At 44.4% G+C, this 22,645-nt stretch overlaps 5 non-coding genes and 1 pseudogene across 5 annotated transcripts; all 6 read left to right on the top strand.

The window, feature by feature from the left end:
- Positions 1 to 1,876: 1,876 nt before the first annotated feature.
- On the top strand, positions 1,877 to 2,096 carry LOC135052934 (small nucleolar RNA U3). The gene has a single exon (XR_010242356.1). It is a non-coding gene; the product is annotated as a small nucleolar RNA U3 (small nucleolar RNA).
- A 3,016-nt stretch (positions 2,097 to 5,112) lies between these two features.
- Positions 5,113 to 5,332, top strand: LOC135052933 (small nucleolar RNA U3). The gene has a single exon (XR_010242355.1). It is a non-coding gene; the product is annotated as a small nucleolar RNA U3 (small nucleolar RNA).
- Positions 5,333 to 11,365: 6,033 nt separating this feature from the next.
- On the top strand, positions 11,366 to 11,585 carry LOC135052989 (small nucleolar RNA U3). Its single transcript, XR_010242403.1, has one exon. It is a non-coding gene; the product is annotated as a small nucleolar RNA U3 (small nucleolar RNA).
- A 3,015-nt stretch (positions 11,586 to 14,600) lies between these two features.
- LOC135052988 (small nucleolar RNA U3) lies at positions 14,601 to 14,820 on the top strand. Its single transcript, XR_010242402.1, has one exon. It is a non-coding gene; the product is annotated as a small nucleolar RNA U3 (small nucleolar RNA).
- A 3,017-nt stretch (positions 14,821 to 17,837) lies between these two features.
- On the top strand, positions 17,838 to 18,057 carry LOC135052932 (small nucleolar RNA U3). Its single transcript, XR_010242354.1, has one exon. It is a non-coding gene; the product is annotated as a small nucleolar RNA U3 (small nucleolar RNA).
- A 3,009-nt stretch (positions 18,058 to 21,066) lies between these two features.
- LOC135054081 (small nucleolar RNA U3) lies at positions 21,067 to 21,198 on the top strand (annotated as a pseudogene).
- Positions 21,199 to 22,645: the final 1,447 nt, after the last annotated feature.

Below are 22,645 nucleotides of genomic sequence, written 5' to 3'. Positions count from 1 at the left end.
ACCTCTATTTTCTGGGAGTGGCGAGGCCAGGCTCTGCATCGTCTGATGCAAATTTCCTGGCCCCAGCAGCGCAAACAGCCTGGCCATCCTGAGTACTCGGTTGATGTTTACGCAATTGATCCGATGCTGTCTCTTTGGATGCAGAAGCACCCTGAGGACGCTTCGAGCTGTTGTACGTACTGTAGGGCTCCTGCCTGAAGCATCCAAAGGGCACTCCAGGTGGCACTGCTGCAGCAATACTGACTGCAGGGCAGCACCGATCGCAGACCCCTAGTTATGGCCCTGGTCCAGTGTAAGTGCTGAGTTTCTAGGTCTGATTATAAGTTGTACGGCAAGCAGTAGCAGCCATTAGATCACTTGCGTGAACATCGCCCATCTGAGCAACCAGGTTACTCAGGATGGCCTGGGGTTTCACTCTGCCAAGACCAGGAATTCTGCACTGGAGGACGCAGACCCTGGCCTCGGCAAGCCTACAAAACAGGGGTGGGATAACACCATTTTGGCCACAGCATGTGAATCATGTTGAGGCTTAGGGGGCCCTGCGAGCAATCTCGCAGTCACAGATCACCAAACATCACAGTTGTATGGAAACGGCTGCGTTTGCGTACAACTCTGAATTAGACCCTCTGTTTCACAACCTATTTATGTACATGCTCACAAGACATAGGGATTGACGTTTGAGGTCGATGGCTACCAATCAACAGTCTTTCCAATTCGATCAAAGTACCCTTTTCCACTAAATTGCGAGGATTCGATGGTTGCCAATCCGATGTTCAGGTACTTCTGTGCATTTGCGGACACCCGGAAAGGGGTGTCCGCAGCTCAGGTAAATGCACGCTTGCACAAAGCTCTGAAAGATTCTACACATGTTCACAGTAAAGCAATTGATGGTTACACCATTGCAATCATTCAATGTGCATGGCTGCGTTTGATGTCATCAGCCCGGCAACCAATTAATGCCAGGCTTCCGATGTCCATACCTGCTGTGGCGTGATGGGAAGCCTTCCGGGGAGCAGAGGACACATTATTTTGGAAGCATTTGTGATGTAAGGTAGAGTAGTTGCAACATTTCAGTACATATTTCGGGGAACCCCCTTTTTTTTAATATGAAAACCATTTAGAGGAAATCCATGCCAAATGAAGGCTAGCAGTGAAACTAACATGGTTCATTTGAATATCTTTATGGTTTTATTACAAATTACACCCAAAAGCAAGCAGGAGGTGGTTTGTATGTCATTTGTCGTGTTTATTCCCCATGTTTACTCATTTTTGTCATAAAAGAAAGATATAAAAGGTAGTATCTTTGTTACATTAATATTATGTAATCTATCGCTCTTATTACTCTTCAAATACCAGCCTACATATGAGGTTCTGTTGCATCGAACATCCCCCCAGCGTAAAATGAACTAACAGTAGAGGAACAGAAACAAAAGCACCCATCCCACAGCAAATATAACATGATCGTTAGTGATCTACCAAGCAGAATTGTCACCATGCCAGAAAAGCACGTGTTTAGACTTTGTTTTTCTCTATAACATATGTTTGGTTTTGTGATCCTGACATTCTGTGTGCATAGTCCGTTATTAGCTGAGGCTGTTGTTGCTGCTTTAAGCTGTGTCTCGGCTGTTTCAGAGGTGCTTCCTGGTTGGCCAGAGTATCTTAAATATGCAGATGAGCAAGTGAGTGCACAATCATAGAAGAATACATTCTGTAAGAAAAGCTGAGTCCATCGTTGGTCCACATTTTAAAGGCAGCATAGTTTCTTACTATCTGATATATTCAAGATATGTTCAACTGTGAGATCATTTTAAAAATCTCCATTATATTAAAAAGACTCTCCTTCCCACAGCAGTAAAAATGCTAGGCTGTTATGGTTAAGACTATACTTTCAGGGATCATTTCTATAGTTTTTAACTTTTGGAAATGTGCTCTAAAGTGTCCAGACCTACCAACCATGAGGAAGAGCAATAGTAATCTTTTCTGAGCGCGAAGTGAGCTCTCAGTGCTGCTTCATTGTAGCTGCTGTTTGCTTTTGATGACCGTTCCTTTTCTTCTATCATGGGAGAAATGGAGGAAGAGATTACAAGCTGAGTGGTTGTTTTTAATGCTTGTTAATGACAGATTTTCTTATGGCTCCATGTGTACTGCTATTGTCATGTGGCATGATGCGATGTGCCCAAAAACATTGATAATGTGCTCATGTCAAAGGATCCCTGCAAGGGACATGGTGACATCACCAAACATTAGGAACAAGCCATCGGAACAAAGGGGCCGATGGTTTCCACTTCTACAGAATCAAATTGAAAAGGACTGTCAATTGGAGGGAACAAAAAAAATATTGATGATTGTGGATCATTGCTTTCTGATGTCCATTCCTGTTGTGTGGCAAATTCAGGCACATTAGTAGTGATTTATCCCTATTACTGAGCTGGCTTTATATCTTCAAAATATTTTCAAGTGAAGCTTATTTGGGGATTGTCACTTCAAACTGGAAGTATTCTTAACACTATATGGCAAGTGCAGTTCTGCATGAATGGCCAGCAGGTGGTGCTCCATGTAACACTGCAGCTCTCTGCTCTGAGCTCCAGCACAAAAAAATAAAAGCAAAACTGTCACGACTCATGGCATTGTCCCCTTCTCTGCACATAGGCACCTGGCACTCCTGTCACGGCAGTGTCCCCCTCTACTGCATCCATACACCCGAGTCTCCTGTCGCGGCAGTGTCTGCCTTGGGCATGAAGGGCCCACCGGGGAACTGCAATGGTAGGGGACCGTATTTTAGGATGTGGACAGTCTCCAGAGGGGGGGGTGGCCAGCTGCCACAGAGGCTTGGCTAATCATTTTATAGTAAAAACTGCTTGTTCATGCTTAATAATGTACCAGATTAATAACAGTAATGCAGAAAAAACACCATAGTCCTGTGCACTATAAGGCAACATGTGCGTAATCTATCATTCAAGTGCACAATCTGGAACCTGATCCCTAGAAGAGAAGGTGGGGCCCGCCGAGGGTTTCCCCTGTGCCCCTGCTGGACAGTCCAACCCTCTGTCACGGCATCATGTCCACTGCTCTGTATGCAGGACTTGATTCAAAGATGTACATAAAGCAAATGGTTTATGTACGTCTACGATGGTGGGCGCATGTGTGATCGCACGCAGTGTCCTCTGTGATGCAAGTCTGATGGACAGTCTGCAGACGTGTGGGGTGGGTAGATTTCACTAAAACAGGAAGTTGTACCTCTATTTTCTGGGAGTGGCGAGGCCAGGCTCTGCATCGTCTGATGCAAATTTCCTGGCCCCAGCAGCGCAAACAGCCTGGCCATCCTGAGTACTCGGTTGATGTTTACGCAATTGATCCGATGCTGTCTCTTTGGATGCAGAAGCACCCTGAGGACGCTTCGAGCTGTTGTACGTACTGTAGGGCTCCTGCCTGAAGCATCCAAAGGGCACTCCAGGTGGCACTGCTGCAGCAATACTGACTGCAGGGCAGCACCGATCGCAGACCCCTAGTTATGGCCCTGGTCCAGTGTAAGTGCTGAGTTTCTAGGTCTGATTATAAGTTGTACGGCAAGCAGTAGCAGCCATTAGATCACTTGCGTGAACATCGCCCATCTGAGCAACCAGGTTACTCAGGATGGCCTGGGGTTTCACTCTGCCAAGACCAGGAATTCTGCACTGGAGGACTCAGACCCTGGCCTCGGCAAGCCTACAAAACAGGGGTGGGATAACACCATTTTGGCCACAGCATGTGAATCATGTTGAGGCTTAGGGGGCCCTGCGAGCAATCTCGCAGTCACAGATCACCAAACATCACAGTTGTATGGAAACGGCTGCGTTTGCGTACAACTCTGAATTAGACCCTCTGTTTCACAACCTATTTATGTACATGCTCACAAGACATAGGGATGGACGTTTGAGGTCGATGGCTACCAATCAACAGTCTTTCCAATTCGATCAAAGTACCCTTTTCCACTAAATTGCGAGGATTCGATGGTTGCCAATACGATGTTCAGGTACTTCTGTGCATTTGCGGACACCCGGAAAGGGGTGTCCGCAGCTCAGGTAAATGCACGCTTGCACAAAGCTCTGAAAGATTCTACACATGTTCACAGTAAAGCAATTGATGGTTACACCATTGCAATCATTCAATGTGCATGGCTGCGTTTGATGTCATCAGCCCGGCAACCAATTAATGCCAGGCTTCCGATGTCCATACCTGCTGTGGCGTGATGGGAAGCCTTCCGGGGAGCAGAGGACACATTATTTTGGAAGCATTTGTGATGTAAGGTAGAGTAGTTGCAACATTTCAGTACATATTTCGGGGAACCCCCTTTTTTTTTAATATGAAAACCATTTAGAGGAAATCCATGCCAAATGAAGGCTAGCAGTGAAACTAACATGGTTCATTTGAATATCTTTATGGTTTTATTACAAATTACACCCAAAAGCAAGCAGGAGGTGGTTTGTATGTCATTTGTCGTGTTTATTCCCCATGTTTACTCATTTTTGTCATAAAAGAAAGATATAAAAGGTAGTATCTTTGTTACATTAATATTATGTAATCTATCGCTCTTATTACTCTTCAAATACCAGCCTACATATGAGGTTCTGTTGCATCGAACATCCCCCCAGCGTAAAATGAACTAACAGTAGAGGAACAGAAACAAAAGCACCCATCCCACAGCAAATATAACATGATCGTTAGTGATCTACCAAGCAGAATTGTCACCATGCCAGAAAAGCACGTGTTTAGACTTTGTTTTTCTCTATAACATATGTTTGGTTTTGTGATCCTGACATTCTGTGTGCATAGTCCGTTATTAGCTGAGGCTGTTGTTGCTGCTTTAAGCTGTGTCTCGGCTGTTTCAGAGGTGCTTCCTGGTTGGCCAGAGTATCTTAAATATGCAGATGAGCAAGTGAGTGCACAATCATAGAAGAATACATTCTGTAAGAAAAGCTGAGTCCATCGTTGGTCCACATTTTAAAGGCAGCATAGTTTCTTACTATCTGATATATTCAAGATATGTTCAACTGTGAGATCATTTTAAAAATCTCCATTATATTAAAAAGACTCTCCTTCCCACAGCAGTAAAAATGCTAGGCTGTTATGGTTAAGACTATACTTTCAGGGATCATTTCTATAGTTTTTAACTTTTGGAAATGTGCTCTAAAGTGTCCAGACCTACCAACCATGAGGAAGAGCAATAGTAATCTTTTCTGAGCGCGAAGTGAGCTCTCAGTGCTGCTTCATTGTAGCTGCTGTTTGCTTTTGATGACCGTTCCTTTTCTTCTATCATGGGAGAAATGGAGGAAGAGATTACAAGCTGAGTGGTTGTTTTTAATGCTTGTTAATGACAGATTTTCTTATGGCTCCATGTGTACTGCTATTGTCATGTGGCATGATGCGATGTGCCCAAAAACATTGATAATGTGCTCATGTCAAAGGATCCCTGCAAGGGACATGGTGACATCACCAAACATTAGGAACAAGCCATCGGAACAAAGGGGCCGATGGTTTCCACTTCTACAGAATCAAATTGAAAAGGACTGTCAATTGGAGGGAACAAAAAAAATATTGATGATTGTGGATCATTGCTTTCTGATGTCCATTCCTGTTGTGTGGCAAATTCAGGCACATTAGTAGTGATTTATCCCTATTACTGAGCTGGCTTTATATCTTCAAAATATTTTCAAGTGAAGCTTATTTGGGGATTGTCACTTCAAACTGGAAGTATTCTTAACACTATATGGCAAGTGCAGTTCTGCATGAATGGCCAGCAGGTGGTGCTCCATGTAACACTGCAGCTCTCTGCTCTGAGCTCCAGCACAAAAAAATAAAAGCAAAACTGTCACGACTCATGGCATTGTCCCCTTCTCTGCACATAGGCACCTGGCACTCCTGTCACGGCAGTGTCCCCCTCTACTGCATCCATACACCCGAGTCTCCTGTCGCGGCAGTGTCTGCCTTGGGCATGAAGGGCCCACCGGGGAACTGCAATGGTAGGGGACCGTATTTTAGGATGTGGACAGTCTCCAGAGGGGGGGGTGGCCAGCTGCCACAGAGGCTTGGCTAATCATTTTATAGTAAAAACTGCTTGTTCATGCTTAATAATGTACCAGATTAATAACAGTAATGCAGAAAAAACACCATAGTCCTGTGCACTATAAGGCAACATGTGCGTAATCTATCATTCAAGTGCACAATCTGGAACCTGATCCCTAGAAGAGAAGGTGGGGCCCGCCGAGGGTTTCCCCTGTGCCCCTGCTGGACAGTCCAACCCTCTGTCACGGCATCATGTCCACTGCTCTGTATGCAGGACTTGATTCAAAGATGTACATAAAGCAAATGGTTTATGTACGTCTACGATGGTGGGCGCATGTGTGATCGCACGCAGTGTCCTCTGTGATGCAAGTCTGATGGACAGTCTGCAGACGTGTGGGGTGGGTAGATTTCACTAAAACAGGAAGTTGTACCTCTATTTTCTGGGAGTGGCGAGGCCAGGCTCTGCATCGTCTGATGCAAATTTCCTGGCCCCAGCAGCGCAAACAGCCTGGCCATCCTGAGTACTCGGTTGATGTTTACGCAATTGATCCGATGCTGTCTCTTTGGATGCAGAAGCACCCTGAGGACGCTTCGAGCTGTTGTACGTACTGTAGGGCTCCTGCCTGAAGCATCCAAAGGGCACTCCAGGTGGCACTGCTGCAGCAATACTGACTGCAGGGCAGCACCGATCGCAGACCCCTAGTTATGGCCCTGGTCCAGTGTAAGTGCTGAGTTTCTAGGTCTGATTATAAGTTGTACGGCAAGCAGTAGCAGCCATTAGATCACTTGCGTGAACATCGCCCATCTGAGCAACCAGGTTACTCAGGATGGCCTGGGGTTTCACTCTGCCAAGACCAGGAATTCTGCACTGGAGGACTCAGACCCTGGCCTCGGCAAGCCTACAAAACAGGGGTGGGATAACACCATTTTGGCCACAGCATGTGAATCATGTTGAGGCTTAGGGGGCCCTGCGAGCAATCTCGCAGTCACAGATCACCAAACATCACAGTTGTATGGAAACGGCTGCGTTTGCGTACAACTCTGAATTAGACCCTCTGTTTCACAACCTATTTATGTACATGCTCACAAGACATAGGGATGGACGTTTGAGGTCGATGGCTACCAATCAACAGTCTTTCCAATTCGATCAAAGTACCCTTTTCCACTAAATTGCGAGGATTCGATGGTTGCCAATACGATGTTCAGGTACTTCTGTGCATTTGCGGACACCCGGAAAGGGGTGTCCGCAGCTCAGGTAAATGCACGCTTGCACAAAGCTCTGAAAGATTCTACACATGTTCACAGTAAAGCAATTGATGGTTACACCATTGCAATCATTCAATGTGCATGGCTGCGTTTGATGTCATCAGCCCGGCAACCAATTAATGCCAGGCTTCCGATGTCCATACCTGCTGTGGCGTGATGGGAAGCCTTCCGGGGAGCAGAGGACACATTATTTTGGAAGCATTTGTGATGTAAGGTAGAGTAGTTGCAACATTTCAGTACATATTTCGGGGAACCCCCTTTTTTTTAATATGAAAACCATTTAGAGGAAATCCATGCCAAATGAAGGCTAGCAGTGAAACTAACATGGTTCATTTGAATATCTTTATGGTTTTATTACAAATTACACCCAAAAGCAAGCAGGAGGTGGTTTGTATGTCATTTGTCGTGTTTATTCCCCATGTTTACTCATTTTTGTCATAAAAGAAAGATATAAAAGGTAGTATCTTTGTTACATTAATATTATGTAATCTATCGCTCTTATTACTCTTCAAATACCAGCCTACATATGAGGTTCTGTTGCATCGAACATCCCCCCAGCGTAAAATGAACTAACAGTAGAGGAACAGAAACAAAAGCACCCATCCCACAGCAAATATAACATGATCGTTAGTGATCTACCAAGCAGAATTGTCACCATGCCAGAAAAGCACGTGTTTAGACTTTGTTTTTCTCTATAACATATGTTTGGTTTTGTGATCCTGACATTCTGTGTGCACAGAGGTATTGTTTCTGCAGGCAAAGGGAATAGGAAGCATATCCACAGCAACAGAAAATAATTCAGATCAAAACCAAATAAAAATAGGCAGAGAGAAGAACATAGCTAGGAACAGAAAAAGCACAAACAAAACTCTAAAAGCTATGTGTGCAAATGCTAGGAGCTTAGGAAATAAAATCCCAGAACTAACTGCAATAATGACAAGGGATGATCTAGACATTGTGGCAATTACAGAGTCATGGTACAATGAAAATCATGACTGGGACATAGCTATACCGGGATATACTTTGTTTAGGAAGGACAGAATTGGAAAAATTGGAGGAGGGGTAGCAATGTATGTAAAAAATGGCATAAATACTACATTAATACAAAGTATTGAAGAAAAAACTGAGGCCCTTTGGGTGACCATAGAAACAGGGGAAAAGTTGATTATTCGTATTGGCGTGATATACAGGCCACCAGGTCAGGAAGAGGAACTTGACAAGAACCTATTGCAGGACATAACTAAAATGGCATTAAAAGGAGAGGTAATAATCATGGGAGACTTTAATCTTCCTGATGTAAACTGGGAGGTGTCTGTTGCTAGTTCCACTAGAAGTAGGAACTTTTTAAATTCCCTTCAGGGAGCATCCCTCCACCAATTGGTGAGGGAGCCCACTCGGAAAGACGCAATATTAGACTTAATACTTACAAATGGAGACAGATTATCGGACGTAAAAGTGGGTGAAAACCTCGGATCCAGTGATCATCAAGCAGTATGGTTCAGCATTAAGACAGAGACTGACTCGTCCCATACAAAAACAAAGGTGTTGGATTTTAGGAAGGCTGATTTTGTAGGGATGGGAAAATGTGTAAGTGATTCTTTGGCAGAGTGGAGGAACTTGGAAACAGTGCAGGAGAGGTGGAAAACATTCAAATGTGCAATATTGAAGGCAACAGACCTTTGTATCAAAACTGTTAGGAAAAACACAAGGAAAAGGAAGCCAGTGTGGTTTGAAAAAGAAGTAGCAAATATTGTGAGAGCAAAAAAGATGGCTTTTAGGAAATATAAGCAGACACAAAATAATGAAGACAAAAAAATATATCTTGTTAGACAGAAGGAGGCAAAGAAGGTAATCAGATGTGCAAAGGCACAAGCTGAGGAGAAAATGGCCCAGTCAGTGGGTAAAGGAGGCAAAACTTTTTTTAGGTATATAAGCGAAAAGAGAAAAACAAAAGGCGGAATTATAAAACTAAAGACGGACACTGGGAGTCTTGTTGAAGGAGACAATTTAATAGCAGATCATCTTAATGATTATTTTTGCTCAGTATTTACTACTGAAAGAGAGGGGAAGGGGCCACAGTTAAGTTGCAGGGATATTCAGGAAAATGAAACAAGTACATTTACAGAGGAAAAGGTCCTAACAGAACTCTCAAAGCTGAAAGTGGACAAATCTATGGGGCCAGATGGGATACATCCAAGGATACTAAAAGAACTTAAAGAGGTGCTGGTAGCACCATTGACAGAATTATTCAACCAGTCATTAGCTACAGGAGAAATTCCAGGGGACTGGAAAAGAGCAAACGTAGTCCCACTGCACAAAAGTGGAAGCAAGGAAGAGGCAAACAACTACAGACCAGTGAGTCTTACATCAGTAGTAGGGAAATTGATGGAAACACTCTTAAAAGAAAGAGTTGTAGATCATCTCAAATCCGGCAATTTACTGGATCCCAAACAGCATGGATTCACTGGGGGGAGATCATGTCAAACAAATCTTATTGACTTTTTTGATTGTGTGACTAAAGTGATGGATAAAGGTGGAGCCATGGATATAGCTTATCTAGACTTTAGTAAGGCTTTTGATACAGTTCCACATCGCAGACTGCTAAATAAACTTGAAAGTTTGGGATTGGATATTAGGATTATTGAATGGATAAGATCTTGGTTGAAGGATAGAAAACAGAGAGTTGTGGTAAACGGAGTGCATTCACAGGAGGGAAATGTTACCAGTGGAGTACCCCAGGGATCTGTACTTGGACCAGTGCTTTTTAATATCTTTATTGGTGACATTGCAAATGGCATTAAAGGGAAAGTATGCCTTTTTGCAGATGACACAAAGGTATGCAACAGGGTAGACACACCAGGTGGGGTAAATCAAATGATTGAGGATCTAAGTAGACTAGAGGAATGGTCAAGAGTCTGGCAATTACAGTTTAATGCCCAAAAATGCAAAATCATGCACTTGGGTCTCAAAAATCCTAAAGCTAAATACAGTATTAATGGCACTATACTGAAAACTACTGAGGAGGAAAGGGATCTAGGAGTCACTATTTCAGATGACTTAAAAGCAGGTAAGCAATGTAACAAGGCAATGAGGAAGGCTAGTCAGATGCTTGGCTGCATTGGGAGAGGAATCAGCAGCAGAAAGAAAGAAGTAATAATGCCACTGTATAGGTCATTGGTACGGCCTCATCTAGAATACTGTATTCAGTTCTGGAGGCCATATCTTCAAAAGGATATTAATACATTAGAAACTGTACAAAGGAGGGCAACTAAAATGGTGCATGGCCTACATCACAAAACATACCCAGAAAGACTAAGAAATCTCAATATGTATAGTTTGGAGCAGAGAAGGGAAAGGGGGGACATGATAGAAACTTTCAAATATATGAAGGGTTTTAACAAAGTCCAGGAGGGAAACATTCTCCAAATGAAGAGAAGCAATAGGACACGAGGACATGCACTGAGACTGGAGGGGGGGAGGTTCAGGGGAAATTTGCGGAAAAATTATTTCACAGAAAGGGTAGTGGACAAGTGGAATAGCCTCCCATCAGAGGTGGTAGAGGCTAAGACAGTAGAGCAATTTAAACATGCATGGGATAGACATAAGGATATCCTTACAAAGAAATAAGGATCAAATAAGGTTAGTGATAAAAAAAAAGAATAAAAAAAAAAAAAAAAAAAAAGGGGCAGACTAGATGGGCCAAGTGGTTCTTATCTGCCGACAAATTCTATGTTTCTATGTTTCTATGTTTCTATAGTCCGTTATTAGCTGAGGCTGTTGTTGCTGCTTTAAGCTGTGTCTCGGCTGTTTCAGAGGTGCTTCCTGGTTGGCCAGAGTATCTTAAATATGCAGATGAGCAAGTGAGTGCACAATCATAGAAGAATACATTCTGTAAGAAAAGCTGAGTCCATCGTTGGTCCACATTTTAAAGGCAGCATAGTTTCTTACTATCTGATATATTCAAGATATGTTCAACTGTGAGATCATTTTAAAAATCTCCATTATATTAAAAAGACTCTCCTTCCCACAGCAGTAAAAATGCTAGGCTGTTATGGTTAAGACTATACTTTCAGGGATCATTTCTATAGTTTTTAACTTTTGGAAATGTGCTCTAAAGTGTCCAGACCTACCAACCATGAGGAAGAGCAATAGTAATCTTTTCTGAGCGCGGAGTGAGCTCTCAGTGCTGCTTCATTGTAGCTGCTGTTTGCTTTTGATGACCGTTCCTTTTCTTCTATCATGGGAGAAATGGAGGAAGAGATTACAAGCTGAGTGGTTGTTTTTAATGCTTGTTAATGACAGATTTTCTTATGGCTCCATGTGTACTGCTATTGTCATGTGGCATGATGCGATGTGCCCAAAAACATTGATAATGTGCTCATGTCAAAGGATCCCTGCAAGGGACATGGTGACATCACCAAACATTAGGAACAAGCCATCGGAACAAAGGGGCCGATGGTTTCCACTTCTACAGAATCAAATTGAAAAGGACTGTCAATTGGAGGGAACAAAAAAAATATTGATGATTGTGGATCATTGCTTTCTGATGTCCATTCCTGTTGTGTGGCAAATTCAGGCACATTAGTAGTGATTTATCCCTATTACTGAGCTGGCTTTATATCTTCAAAATATTTTCAAGTGAAGCTTATTTGGGGATTGTCACTTCAAACTGGAAGTATTCTTAACACTATATGGCAAGTGCAGTTCTGCATGAATGGCCAGCAGGTGGTGCTCCATGTAACACTGAAGCTCTCTGCTCTGAGCTCCAGCACAAAAAAATAAAAGCAAAACTGTCACGACTCATGGCATTGTCCCCTTCTCTGCACATAGGCACCTGGCACTCCTGTCACGGCAGTGTCCCCCTCTACTGCATCCATACACCCGAGTCTCCTGTCGCGGCAGTGTCTGCCTTGGGCATGAAGGGCCCACCGGGGAACTGCAATGGTAGGGGACCGTATTTTAGGATGTGGACAGTCTCCAGAGGGGGGGGTGGCCAGCTGCCACAGAGGCTTGGCTAATCATTTTATAGTAAAAACTGCTTGTTCATGCTTAATAATGTACCAGATTAATAACAGTAATGCAGAAAAAACACCATAGTCCTGTGCACTATAAGGCAACATGTGCGTAATCTATCATTCAAGTGCACAATCTGGAACCTGATCCCTAGAAGAGAAGGTGGGGCCCGCCGAGGGTTTCCCCTGTGCCCCTGCTGGACAGTCCAACCCTCTGTCACGGCATCATGTCCACTGCTCTGTATGCAGGACTTGATTCAAAGATGTACATAAAGCAAATGGTTTATGTACGTCTACGATGGTGGGCGCATGTGTGATCGCACGCAGTGTCCTCTGTGACGCAAGTCTGATGGACAGTCTGCAGACGTGTGGGGTGGGTAGATTTCACTAAAACAGAAAGTTGTACCTCTATTTTCTGGGAGTGGCGAGGCCAGGCTCTGCATCGTCTGATGCAAATTTCCTGGCCCCAGCAGCGCAAACAGCCTGGCCATCCTGAGTACTCGGTTGATGTTTACGCAATTGATCCGATGCTGTCTCTTTGGATGCAGAAGCACCCTGAGGACGCTTCGAGCTGTTGTACGTACTGTAGGGCTCCTGCCTGAAGCATCCAAAGGGCACTCCAGGTGGCACTGCTGCAGCAATACTGACTGCAGGGCAGCACCGATCGCAGACCCCTAGTTATGGCCCTGGTCCAGTGTAAGTGCTGAGTTTCTAGGTCTGATTATAAGTTGTACGGCAAGCAGTAGCAGCCATTAGATCACTTGCGTGAACATCGCCCATCTGAGCAACCAGGTTACTCAGGATGGCCTGGGGTTTCACTCTGCCAAGACCAGGAATTCTGCACTGGAGGACTCAGACCCTGGCCTCGGCAAGCCTACAAAACAGGGGTGGGATAACACCATTTTGGCCACAGCATGTGAATCATGTTGAGGCTTAGGGGGCCCTGCGAGCAATCTCGCAGTCACAGATCACCAAACATCACAGTTGTATGGAAACGGCTGCGTTTGCGTACAACTCTGAATTAGACCCTCTGTTTCACAACCTATTTATGTACATGCTCACAAGACATAGGGATGGACGTTTGAGGTCGATGGCTACCAATCAACAGTCTTTCCAATTCGATCAAAGTACCCTTTTCCACTAAATTGCGAGGATTCGATGGTTGCCAATCCGATGTTCAGGTACTTCTGTGCATTTGCGGACACCCGGAAAGGGGTGTCCGCAGCTCAGGTAAATGCACGCTTGCACAAAGCTCTGAAAGATTCTACACATGTTCACAGTAAAGCAATTGATGGTTACACCATTGCAATCATTCAATGTGCATGGCTGCGTTTGATGTCATCAGCCCGGCAACCAATTAATGCCAGGCTTCCGATGTCCATACCTGCTGTGGCGTGATGGGAAGCCTTCCGGGGAGCAGAGGACACATTATTTTGGAAGCATTTGTGATGTAAGGTAGAGTAGTTGCAACATTTCAGTACATATTTCGGGGAACCCCCTTTTTTTTAATATGAAAACCATTTAGAGGAAATCCATGCCAAATGAAGGCTAGCAGTGAAACTAACATGGTTCATTTGAATATCTTTATGGTTTTATTACAAATTACACCCAAAAGCAAGCAGGAGGTGGTTTGTATGTCATTTGTCGTGTTTATTCCCCATGTTTACTCATTTTTGTCATAAAAGAAAGATATAAAAGGTAGTATCTTTGTTACATTAATATTATGTAATCTATCGCTCTTATTACTCTTCAAATACCAGCCTACATATGAGGTTCTGTTGCATCGAACATCCCCCCAGCGTAAAATGAACTAACAGTAGAGGAACAGAAACAAAAGCACCCATCCCACAGCAAATATAACATGATCGTTAGTGATCTACCAAGCAGAATTGTCACCATGCCAGAAAAGCACGTGTTTAGACTTTGTTTTTCTCTATAACATATGTTTGGTTTTGTGATCCTGACATTCTGTGTGCATAGTCCGTTATTAGCTGAGGCTGTTGTTGCTGCTTTAAGCTGTGTCTCGGCTGTTTCAGAGGTGCTTCCTGGTTGGCCAGAGTATCTTAAATATGCAGATGAGCAAGTGAGTGCACAATCATAGAAGAATACATTCTGTAAGAAAAGCTGAGTCCATCGTTGGTCCACATTTTAAAGGCAGCATAGTTTCTTACTATCTGATATATTCAAGATATGTTCAACTGTGAGATCATTTTAAAAATCTCCATTATATTAAAAAGACTCTCCTTCCCACAGCAGTAAAAATGCTAGGCTGTTATGGTTAAGACTATACTTTCAGGGATCATTTCTATAGTTTTTAACTTTTGGAAATGTGCTCTAAAGTGTCCAGACCTACCAACCATGAGGAAGAGCAATAGTAATCTTTTCTGAGCGCGGAGTGAGCTCTCAGTGCTGCTTCATTGTAGCTGCTGTTTGCTTTTGATGACCGTTCCTTTTCTTCTATCATGGGAGAAATGGAGGAAGAGATTACAAGCTGAGTGGTTGTTTTTAATGCTTGTTAATGACAGATTTTCTTATGGCTCCATGTGTACTGCTATTGTCATGTGGCATGATGCGATGTGCCCAAAAACATTGATAATGTGCTCATGTCAAAGGATCCCTGCAAGGGACATGGTGACATCACCAAACATTAGGAACAAGCCATCGGAACAAAGGGGCCGATGGTTTCCACTTCTACAGAATCAAATTGAAAAGGACTGTCAATTGGAGGGAACAAAAAAAATATTGATGATTGTGGATCATTGCTTTCTGATGTCCATTCCTGTTGTGTGGCAAATTCAGGCACATTAGTAGTGATTTATCCCTATTACTGAGCTGGCTTTATATCTTCAAAATATTTTCAAGTGAAGCTTATTTGGGGATTGTCACTTCAAACTGGAAGTATTCTTAACACTATATGGCAAGTGCAGTTCTGCATGAATGGCCAGCAGGTGGTGCTCCATGTAACACTGAAGCTCTCTGCTCTGAGCTCCAGCACAAAAAAATAAAAGCAAAACTGTCACGACTCATGGCATTGTCCCCTTCTCTGCACATAGGCACCTGGCACTCCTGTCACGGCAGTGTCCCCCTCTACTGCATCCATACACCCGAGTCTCCTGTCGCGGCAGTGTCTGCCTTGGGCATGAAGGGCCCACCGGGGAACTGCAATGGTAGGGGACCGTATTTTAGGATGTGGACAGTCTCCAGAGGGGGGGGGGTGGCCAGCTGCCACAGAGGCTTGGCTAATCATTTTATAGTAAAAACTGCTTGTTCATGCTTAATAATGTACCAGATTAATAACAGTAATGCAGAAAAAACACCATAGTCCTGTGCACTATAAGGCAACATGTGCGTAATCTATCATTCAAGTGCACAATCTGGAACCTGATCCCTAGAAGAGAAGGTGGGGCCCGCCGAGGGTTTCCCCTGTGCCCCTGCTGGACAGTCCAACCCTCTGTCACGGCATCATGTCCACTGCTCTGTATGCAGGACTTGATTCAAAGATGTACATAAAGCAAATGGTTTATGTACGTCTACGATGGTGGGCGCATGTGTGATCGCACGCAGTGTCCTCTGTGACGCAAGTCTGATGGACAGTCTGCAGACGTGTGGGGTGGGTAGATTTCACTAAAACAGGAAGTTGTACCTCTATTTTCTGGGAGTGGCGAGGCCAGGCTCTGCATCGTCTGATGCAAATTTCCTAGCCCCAGCAGCGCAAACAGCCTGGCCATCCTGAGTACTCGGTTGATGTTTACGCAATTGATCCGATGCTGTCTCTTTGGATGCAGAAGCACCCTGAGGACGCTTCGAGCTGTTGTACGTACTGTAGGGCTCCTGCCTGAAGCATCCAAAGGGCACTCCAGGTGGCACTGCTGCAGCAATACTGACTGCAGGGCAGCACCGATCGCAGACCCCTAGTTATGGCCCTGGTCCAGTGTAAGTGCTGAGTTTCTAGGTCTGATTATAAGTTGTACGGCAAGCAGTAGCAGCCATTAGATCACTTGCGTGAACATCGCCCATCTGAGCAACCAGGTTACTCAGGATGGCCTGGGGTTTCACTCTGCCAAGACCAGGAATTCTGCACTGGAGGACGCAGACCCTGGCCTTGGCAAGCCTACAAAACAGGGGTGGGACAACACCATTTTGGCCACAGCATGTGAATCATGTTGAGGCTTAGGGGGCCCTGCGAGCAATCTCGCAGTCACAGATCACCAAACATCACAGTTGTATGGAAACGGCTGCGTTTGCGTACAACTCTGAATTAGACCCTCTGTTTCACAACCTATTTATGTACATGCTCACAAGACATAGGGATGGACGTTTGAGGTCGATGGCTACCAATCAACAGTCTTTCCAATTCGATCAAAGTACCCTTTTCCACTAAATTGCGAGGATTCGATGGTTGCCAATCCGATGTTTAGGTACTTCTGTGCATTTGCGGACACCCGGAAAGGGGTGTCCGCAGCTCAGGTAAATGCACGCTTGCACAAAGCTCTGAAAGATTCTACACATGTTCACAGTAAAGCAATTGATGGTTACACCATTGCAATCATTCAATGTGCATGGCTGCGTTTGATGTCATCAGCCCGGCAACCAATTAATGCCAGGCTTCCGATGTCCATACCTGCTGTGGCGTGATGGGAAGCCTTCCGGGGAGCAGAGGACACATTATTTTGGAAGCATTTGTGATGTAAGGTAGAGTAGTTGCAACATTTCAGTACATATTTCGGGGAACCCCCTTTTTTTTAATATGAAAACCATTTAGAGGAAATCCATGCCAAATGAAGGCTAGCAGTGAAACTAACATGGTTCATTTGAATATCTTTATGGTTTTATTACAAATTACACCCAAAAGCAAGCAGGAGGTGGTTTGTATGTCATTTGTCGTGTTTATTCCCCATGTTTACTCATTTTTGTCATAAAAGAAAGATATAAAAGGTAGTATCTTTGTTACATTAATATTATGTAATCTATCGCTCTTATTACTCTTCAAATACCAGCCTACATATGAGGTTCTGTTGCATCGAACATCCCCCCAGCGTAAAATGAACTAACAGTAGAGGAACAGAAACAAAAGCACCCATCCCACAGCAAATATAACATGATCGTTAGTGATCTACCAAGCAGAATTGTCACCATGCCAGAAAAGCACGTGTTTAGACTTTGTTTTTCTCTATAACATATGTTTGGTTTTGTGATCCTGACATTCTGTGTGCATAGTCCGTTATTAGCTGAGGCTGTTGTTGCTGCTTTAAGCTGTGTCTCGGCTGTTTCAGAGGTGCTTCCTGGTTGGCCAGAGTATCTTAAATATGCAGATGAGCAAGTGAGTGCACAATCATAGAAGAATACATTCTGTAAGAAAAGCTGAGTCCATCGTTGGTCCACATTTTAAAGGCAGCATAGTTTCTTACTATCTGATATATTCAACATATGTTCAACTGTGAGATCATTTTAAAAATCTCCATTATATTAAAAAGACTCTCCTTCCCACAGCAGTAAAAATGCTAGGCTGTTATGGTTAAGACTATACTTTCAGGGATCATTTCTATAGTTTTTAACTTTTGGAAATGTGCTCTAAAGTGTCCAGACCTACCAACCATGAGGAAGAGCAATAGTAATCTTTTCTGAGCGCGAAGTGAGCTCTCAGTGCTGCTTCATTGTAGCTGCTGTTTGCTTTTGATGACCGTTCCTTTTCTTCTATCATGGGAGAAATGGAGGAAGAGATTACAAGCTGAGTGGTTGTTTTTAATGCTTGTTAATGACAGATTTTCTTATGGCTCCATGTGTACTGCTATTGTCATGTGGCATGATGCGATGTGCCCAAAAACATTGATAATGTGCTCATGTCAAAGGATCTCTGCAAGGGACATGGTGACATCACCAAACATTAGGAACAAGCCATCGGAACAAAGGGGCAGATGGTTTCCACTTCTACAGAATCAAATTGAAAAGGACTGTCAATTGGAGGGAACAAAAAAAATATTGATGATTGTGGATCATTGCTTTCTGATGTCCATTCCTGTTGTGTGGCAAATTCAGGCACATTAGTAGTGATTTATCCCTATTACTGAGCTGGCTTTATATCTTCAAAATATTTTCAAGTGAAGCTTATTTGGGGATTGTCACTTCAAACTGGAAGTATTCTTAACACTATATGGCAAGTGCAGTTCTGCATGAATGGCCAGCAGGTGGTGCTCCATGTAACACTGCAGCTCTCTGCTCTGAGCTCCAGCACAAAAAAATAAAAGCAAAACTGTCACGACTCATGGCATTGTCCCCTTCTCTGCACATAGGCACCTGGCACTCCTGTCACGGCAGTGTCCCCCTCTACTGCATCCATACACCCGAGTCTCCTGTCGCGGCAGTGTCTGCCTTGGGCATGAAGGGCCCACCGGGGAACTACAATGGTAGGGGACCGTATTTTAGGATGTGGACAGTCTCCAGAGGGGGGGGTGGCCAGCTGCCACAGAGGCTTGGCTAATCATTTTATAGTAAAAACTGCTTGTTCATGCTTAATAATGTACCAGATTAATAACAGTAATGCAGAAAAAACACCATAGTCCTGTGCACTATAAGGCAACATGTGCGTAATCTATCATTCAAGTGCACAATCTGGAACCTGATCCCTAGAAGAGAAGGTGGGGCCCGCCGAGGGTTTCCCCTGTGCCCCTGCTGGACAGTCCAACCCTCTGTCACGGCATCATGTCCACTGCTCTGTATGCAGGACTTGATTCAAAGATGTACATAAAGCAAATGGTTTATGTACGTCTACGATGGTGGGCGCATGTGTGATCGCACGCAGTGTCCTCTGTGACGCAAGTCTGATGGACAGTCTGCAGACGTGTGGGGTGGGTAGATTTCACTAAAACAGGAAGTTGTACCTCTATTTTCTGGGAGTGGCGAGGCCAGGCTCTGCATCGTCTGATGCAAATTTCCTGGCCCCAGCAGCGCAAACAGCCTGGCCATCCTGAGTACTCGGTTGATGTTTACGCAATTGATCCGATGCTGTCTCTTTGGATGCAGAAGCACCCTGAGGACGCTTCGAGCTGTTGTACGTACTGTAGGGCTCCTGCCTGAAGCATCCAAAGGGCACTCCAGGTGGCACTGCTGCAGCAATACTGACTGCAGGGCAGCACCGATCGCAGACCCCTAGTTATGGCCCTGGTCCAGTGTAAGTGCTGAGTTTCTAGGTCTGATTATAAGTTGTACGGCAAGCAGTAGCAGCCATTAGATCACTTGCGTGAACATCGTCCATCTGAGCAACCAGGTTACTCAGGATGGCCTGGGGTTTCACTCTGGCAAGACCAGGAATTCTGCACTGGAGGACGCAGACCCTGGCCTCGGCAAGCCTACAAAACAGGGGTGGGATAACACCATTTTGGCCACAGCATGTGAATCATGTTGAGGCTTAGGGGGCCCTGCGAGCAATCTCGCAGTCACAGATCACCAAACATCACAGTTGTATGGAAACGGCTGCGTTTGCGTACAACTCTGAATTAGACCCTCTGTTTCACAACCTATTTATGTACATGCTCACAAGACATAGGGATGGACGTTTGAGGTCGATGGCTACCAATCAACAGTCTTTCCAATTCGATCAAAGTACCCTTTTCCACTAAATTGCGAGGATTCGATGGTTGCCAATCCGATGTTCAGGTACTTCTGTGCATTTGCGGACACCCGGAAAGGGGTGTCCGCAGCTCAGGTAAATGCACGCTTGCACAAAGCTCTGAAAGATTCTACACATGTTCACAGTAAAGCAATTGATGGTTACACCATTGCAATCATTCAATGTGCATGGCTGCGTTTGATGTCATCAGCCCGGCAACCAATTAATGCCAGGCTTCCGATGTCCATACCTGCTGTGGCGTGATGGGAAGCCTTCCGGGGAGCAGAGGACACATTATTTTGGAAGCATTTGTGATGTAAGGTAGAGTAGTTGCAACATTTCAGTACATATTTCGGGGAACCCCCTTTTTTTTAATATGAAAACCATTTAGAGGAAATCCATGCCAAATGAAGGCTAGCAGTGAAACTAACATGGTTCATTTGAATATCTTTATGGTTTTATTACAAATTACACCCAAAAGCAAGCAGGAGGTGGTTTGTATGTCATTTGTCGTGTTTATTCCCCATGTTTACTCATTTTTGTCATAAAAGAAAGATATAAAAGGTAGTATCTTTGTTACATTAATATTATGTAATCTATCGCTCTTATTACTCTTCAAATACCAGCCTACATATGAGGTTCTGTTGCATCGAACATCCCCCCAGCGTAAAATGAACTAACAAGTAGAGGAACAGAAACAAAAGCACCCATCCCACAGCAAATATAACATGATCGTTAGTGATCTACCAAGCAGAATTGTCACCATGCCAGAAAAGCACGTGTTTAGACTTTGTTTTTCTCTATAACATATGTTTGGTTTTGTGATCCTGACATTCTGTGTGCATAGTCCGTTATTAGCTGAGGCTGTTGTTGCTGCTTTAAGCTGTGTCTCGGCTGTTTCAGAGGTGCTTCCTGGTTGGCCAGAGTATCTTAAATATGCAGATGAGCAAGTGAGTGCACAATCATAGAAGAATACATTCTGTAAGAAAAGCTGAGTCCATCGTTGGTCCACATTTTAAAGGCAGCATAGTTTCTTACTATCTTCAAGATATGTTCAACTGTGAGATCATTTTAAAAATCTCCATTATATTAAAAAGACTCTCCTTCCCACAGCAGTAAAAATGCTAGGCTGTTATGGTTAAGACTATACTTTCAGGGATCATTTCTATAGTTTTTAACTTTTGGAAATGTGCTCTAAAGTAGGGATGGACATCGAAAGCAAACCATCATATGATGGCAATGTTCCACCATTGAAACTTTTGATGCAATGGTTACGAACCATCACATCAAAAGTATTCGATGGTGAAAACTATTTATATGACTAGTTCATGCGCGAAAGCCTGCATTTTCGTTTGCAATGTGGGAATTGGGATCGGGGGCAGGGCCAGACTATGAGCAACATATTACTTTATCACTGGACATTGTGTGTATAATATACATATATAATATACACACAATGCCCAATGATGAAGTAACATTACCCCATCAGTGCCAGATATACAATGCCCCCACAGTGCCAGAGATACATTGCCCCCACTGTGCCAGATATACAATGCCCCCACAGTGCCAGATATGCAATGCCCCCACAGTGCCAGATATACATTGCCCCCACAGTGCCAGATATACATTGCCCCCACTGTGCCAGATATACAATGCCCCCACAGTGCCAGATATACAATGCCCCCACAGTGCCAGATATACAATGCTCCACTGTGCCAGATATACATTGCCCCCACTGTGCCAGATATACATTGCCCCCACTGTGCCAGATATACATTGCCCCCACTGTGCCAGATATACATTGCCCCCACTGTGCCAGATATACAATGCCCCCACAGTGCCAGATATACAATGCCCCCACTGTGTCAGATATACAATGCCCCCACTGTGTCAGATATACAATACTCCCCTGTGGCAGATATACATTGCCCCCACAGTACCAGATATACAATGCCCCCACTGTGTCAGATATACAATACTCCCCTGTGGCAGATATACATTGTCCCACTGTGCGCTCATTGCCCCCCACCCCTTGCCGCTGGCTCTGTTTCTTCTATGTGAGGGGAGGAGAGCGTAGCATAGCGTCTCTCTTGCCCCTCAATTCTCTTTGATGCCCGGTCTCACTCTCCAACGGCGGCGGGGTCAATCTGAAATGATGCGCCGGTTCGTTAGCCAATCAGAGCTCGCGCACCGGCAGCCAATCAGGAGCCGCGGCTGCCGGTCCATGAGCTCTGATTGGCTAGTTAACAGGTGCCTTATTCAGATTGACCGCGCCGCCGCCGATGGAGAGTGAGACTGGGCATCCAAGAGAATTGAGGGGCAGGAGAGGCACTGCGCTGCGCTCTCCTCCCCTCACACAGAACGAAGCCAGCGGAATGCAGTATTGTGGACGACCCAGCGGTACGGCGTACCGGCTGGGAATTTCTTACAATAATGTGGATGGCAACTTGCTCAGTGCGCGGTTTGCTTTGCTGTCTCACATGGGACCAATTCCGATGATTATGGTGTGGAGTTTGTATGTTCTTTCCATGGTTTTTGTGTTTTCTCTTGGTTTTTCCCACAGTCCAAAACATACTCAAGCAAGGACTTTGTCCATAGCCCTCCTAAATTATTCCCCCTGATCAGTGGTGGTGTATAGCTGGAGTGATATAAAGATCAGTGAGGTCACTCTGTCTCCTCTGAATCCTCCTGAGCTCCGAGTGTCTGTGGCTTCTGCTGC

The sequence above is a fragment of the Pseudophryne corroboree genome, chromosome 2 (genome assembly GCF_028390025.1).
Source record: "Pseudophryne corroboree isolate aPseCor3 chromosome 2, aPseCor3.hap2, whole genome shotgun sequence".
NCBI classification, from domain to species: domain Eukaryota; kingdom Metazoa; phylum Chordata; class Amphibia; order Anura; family Myobatrachidae; genus Pseudophryne; species Pseudophryne corroboree.
The sequence above is the reverse complement of the archived record's forward strand: the minus strand, read 5'-3'. Positions and strand labels throughout refer to the sequence as shown.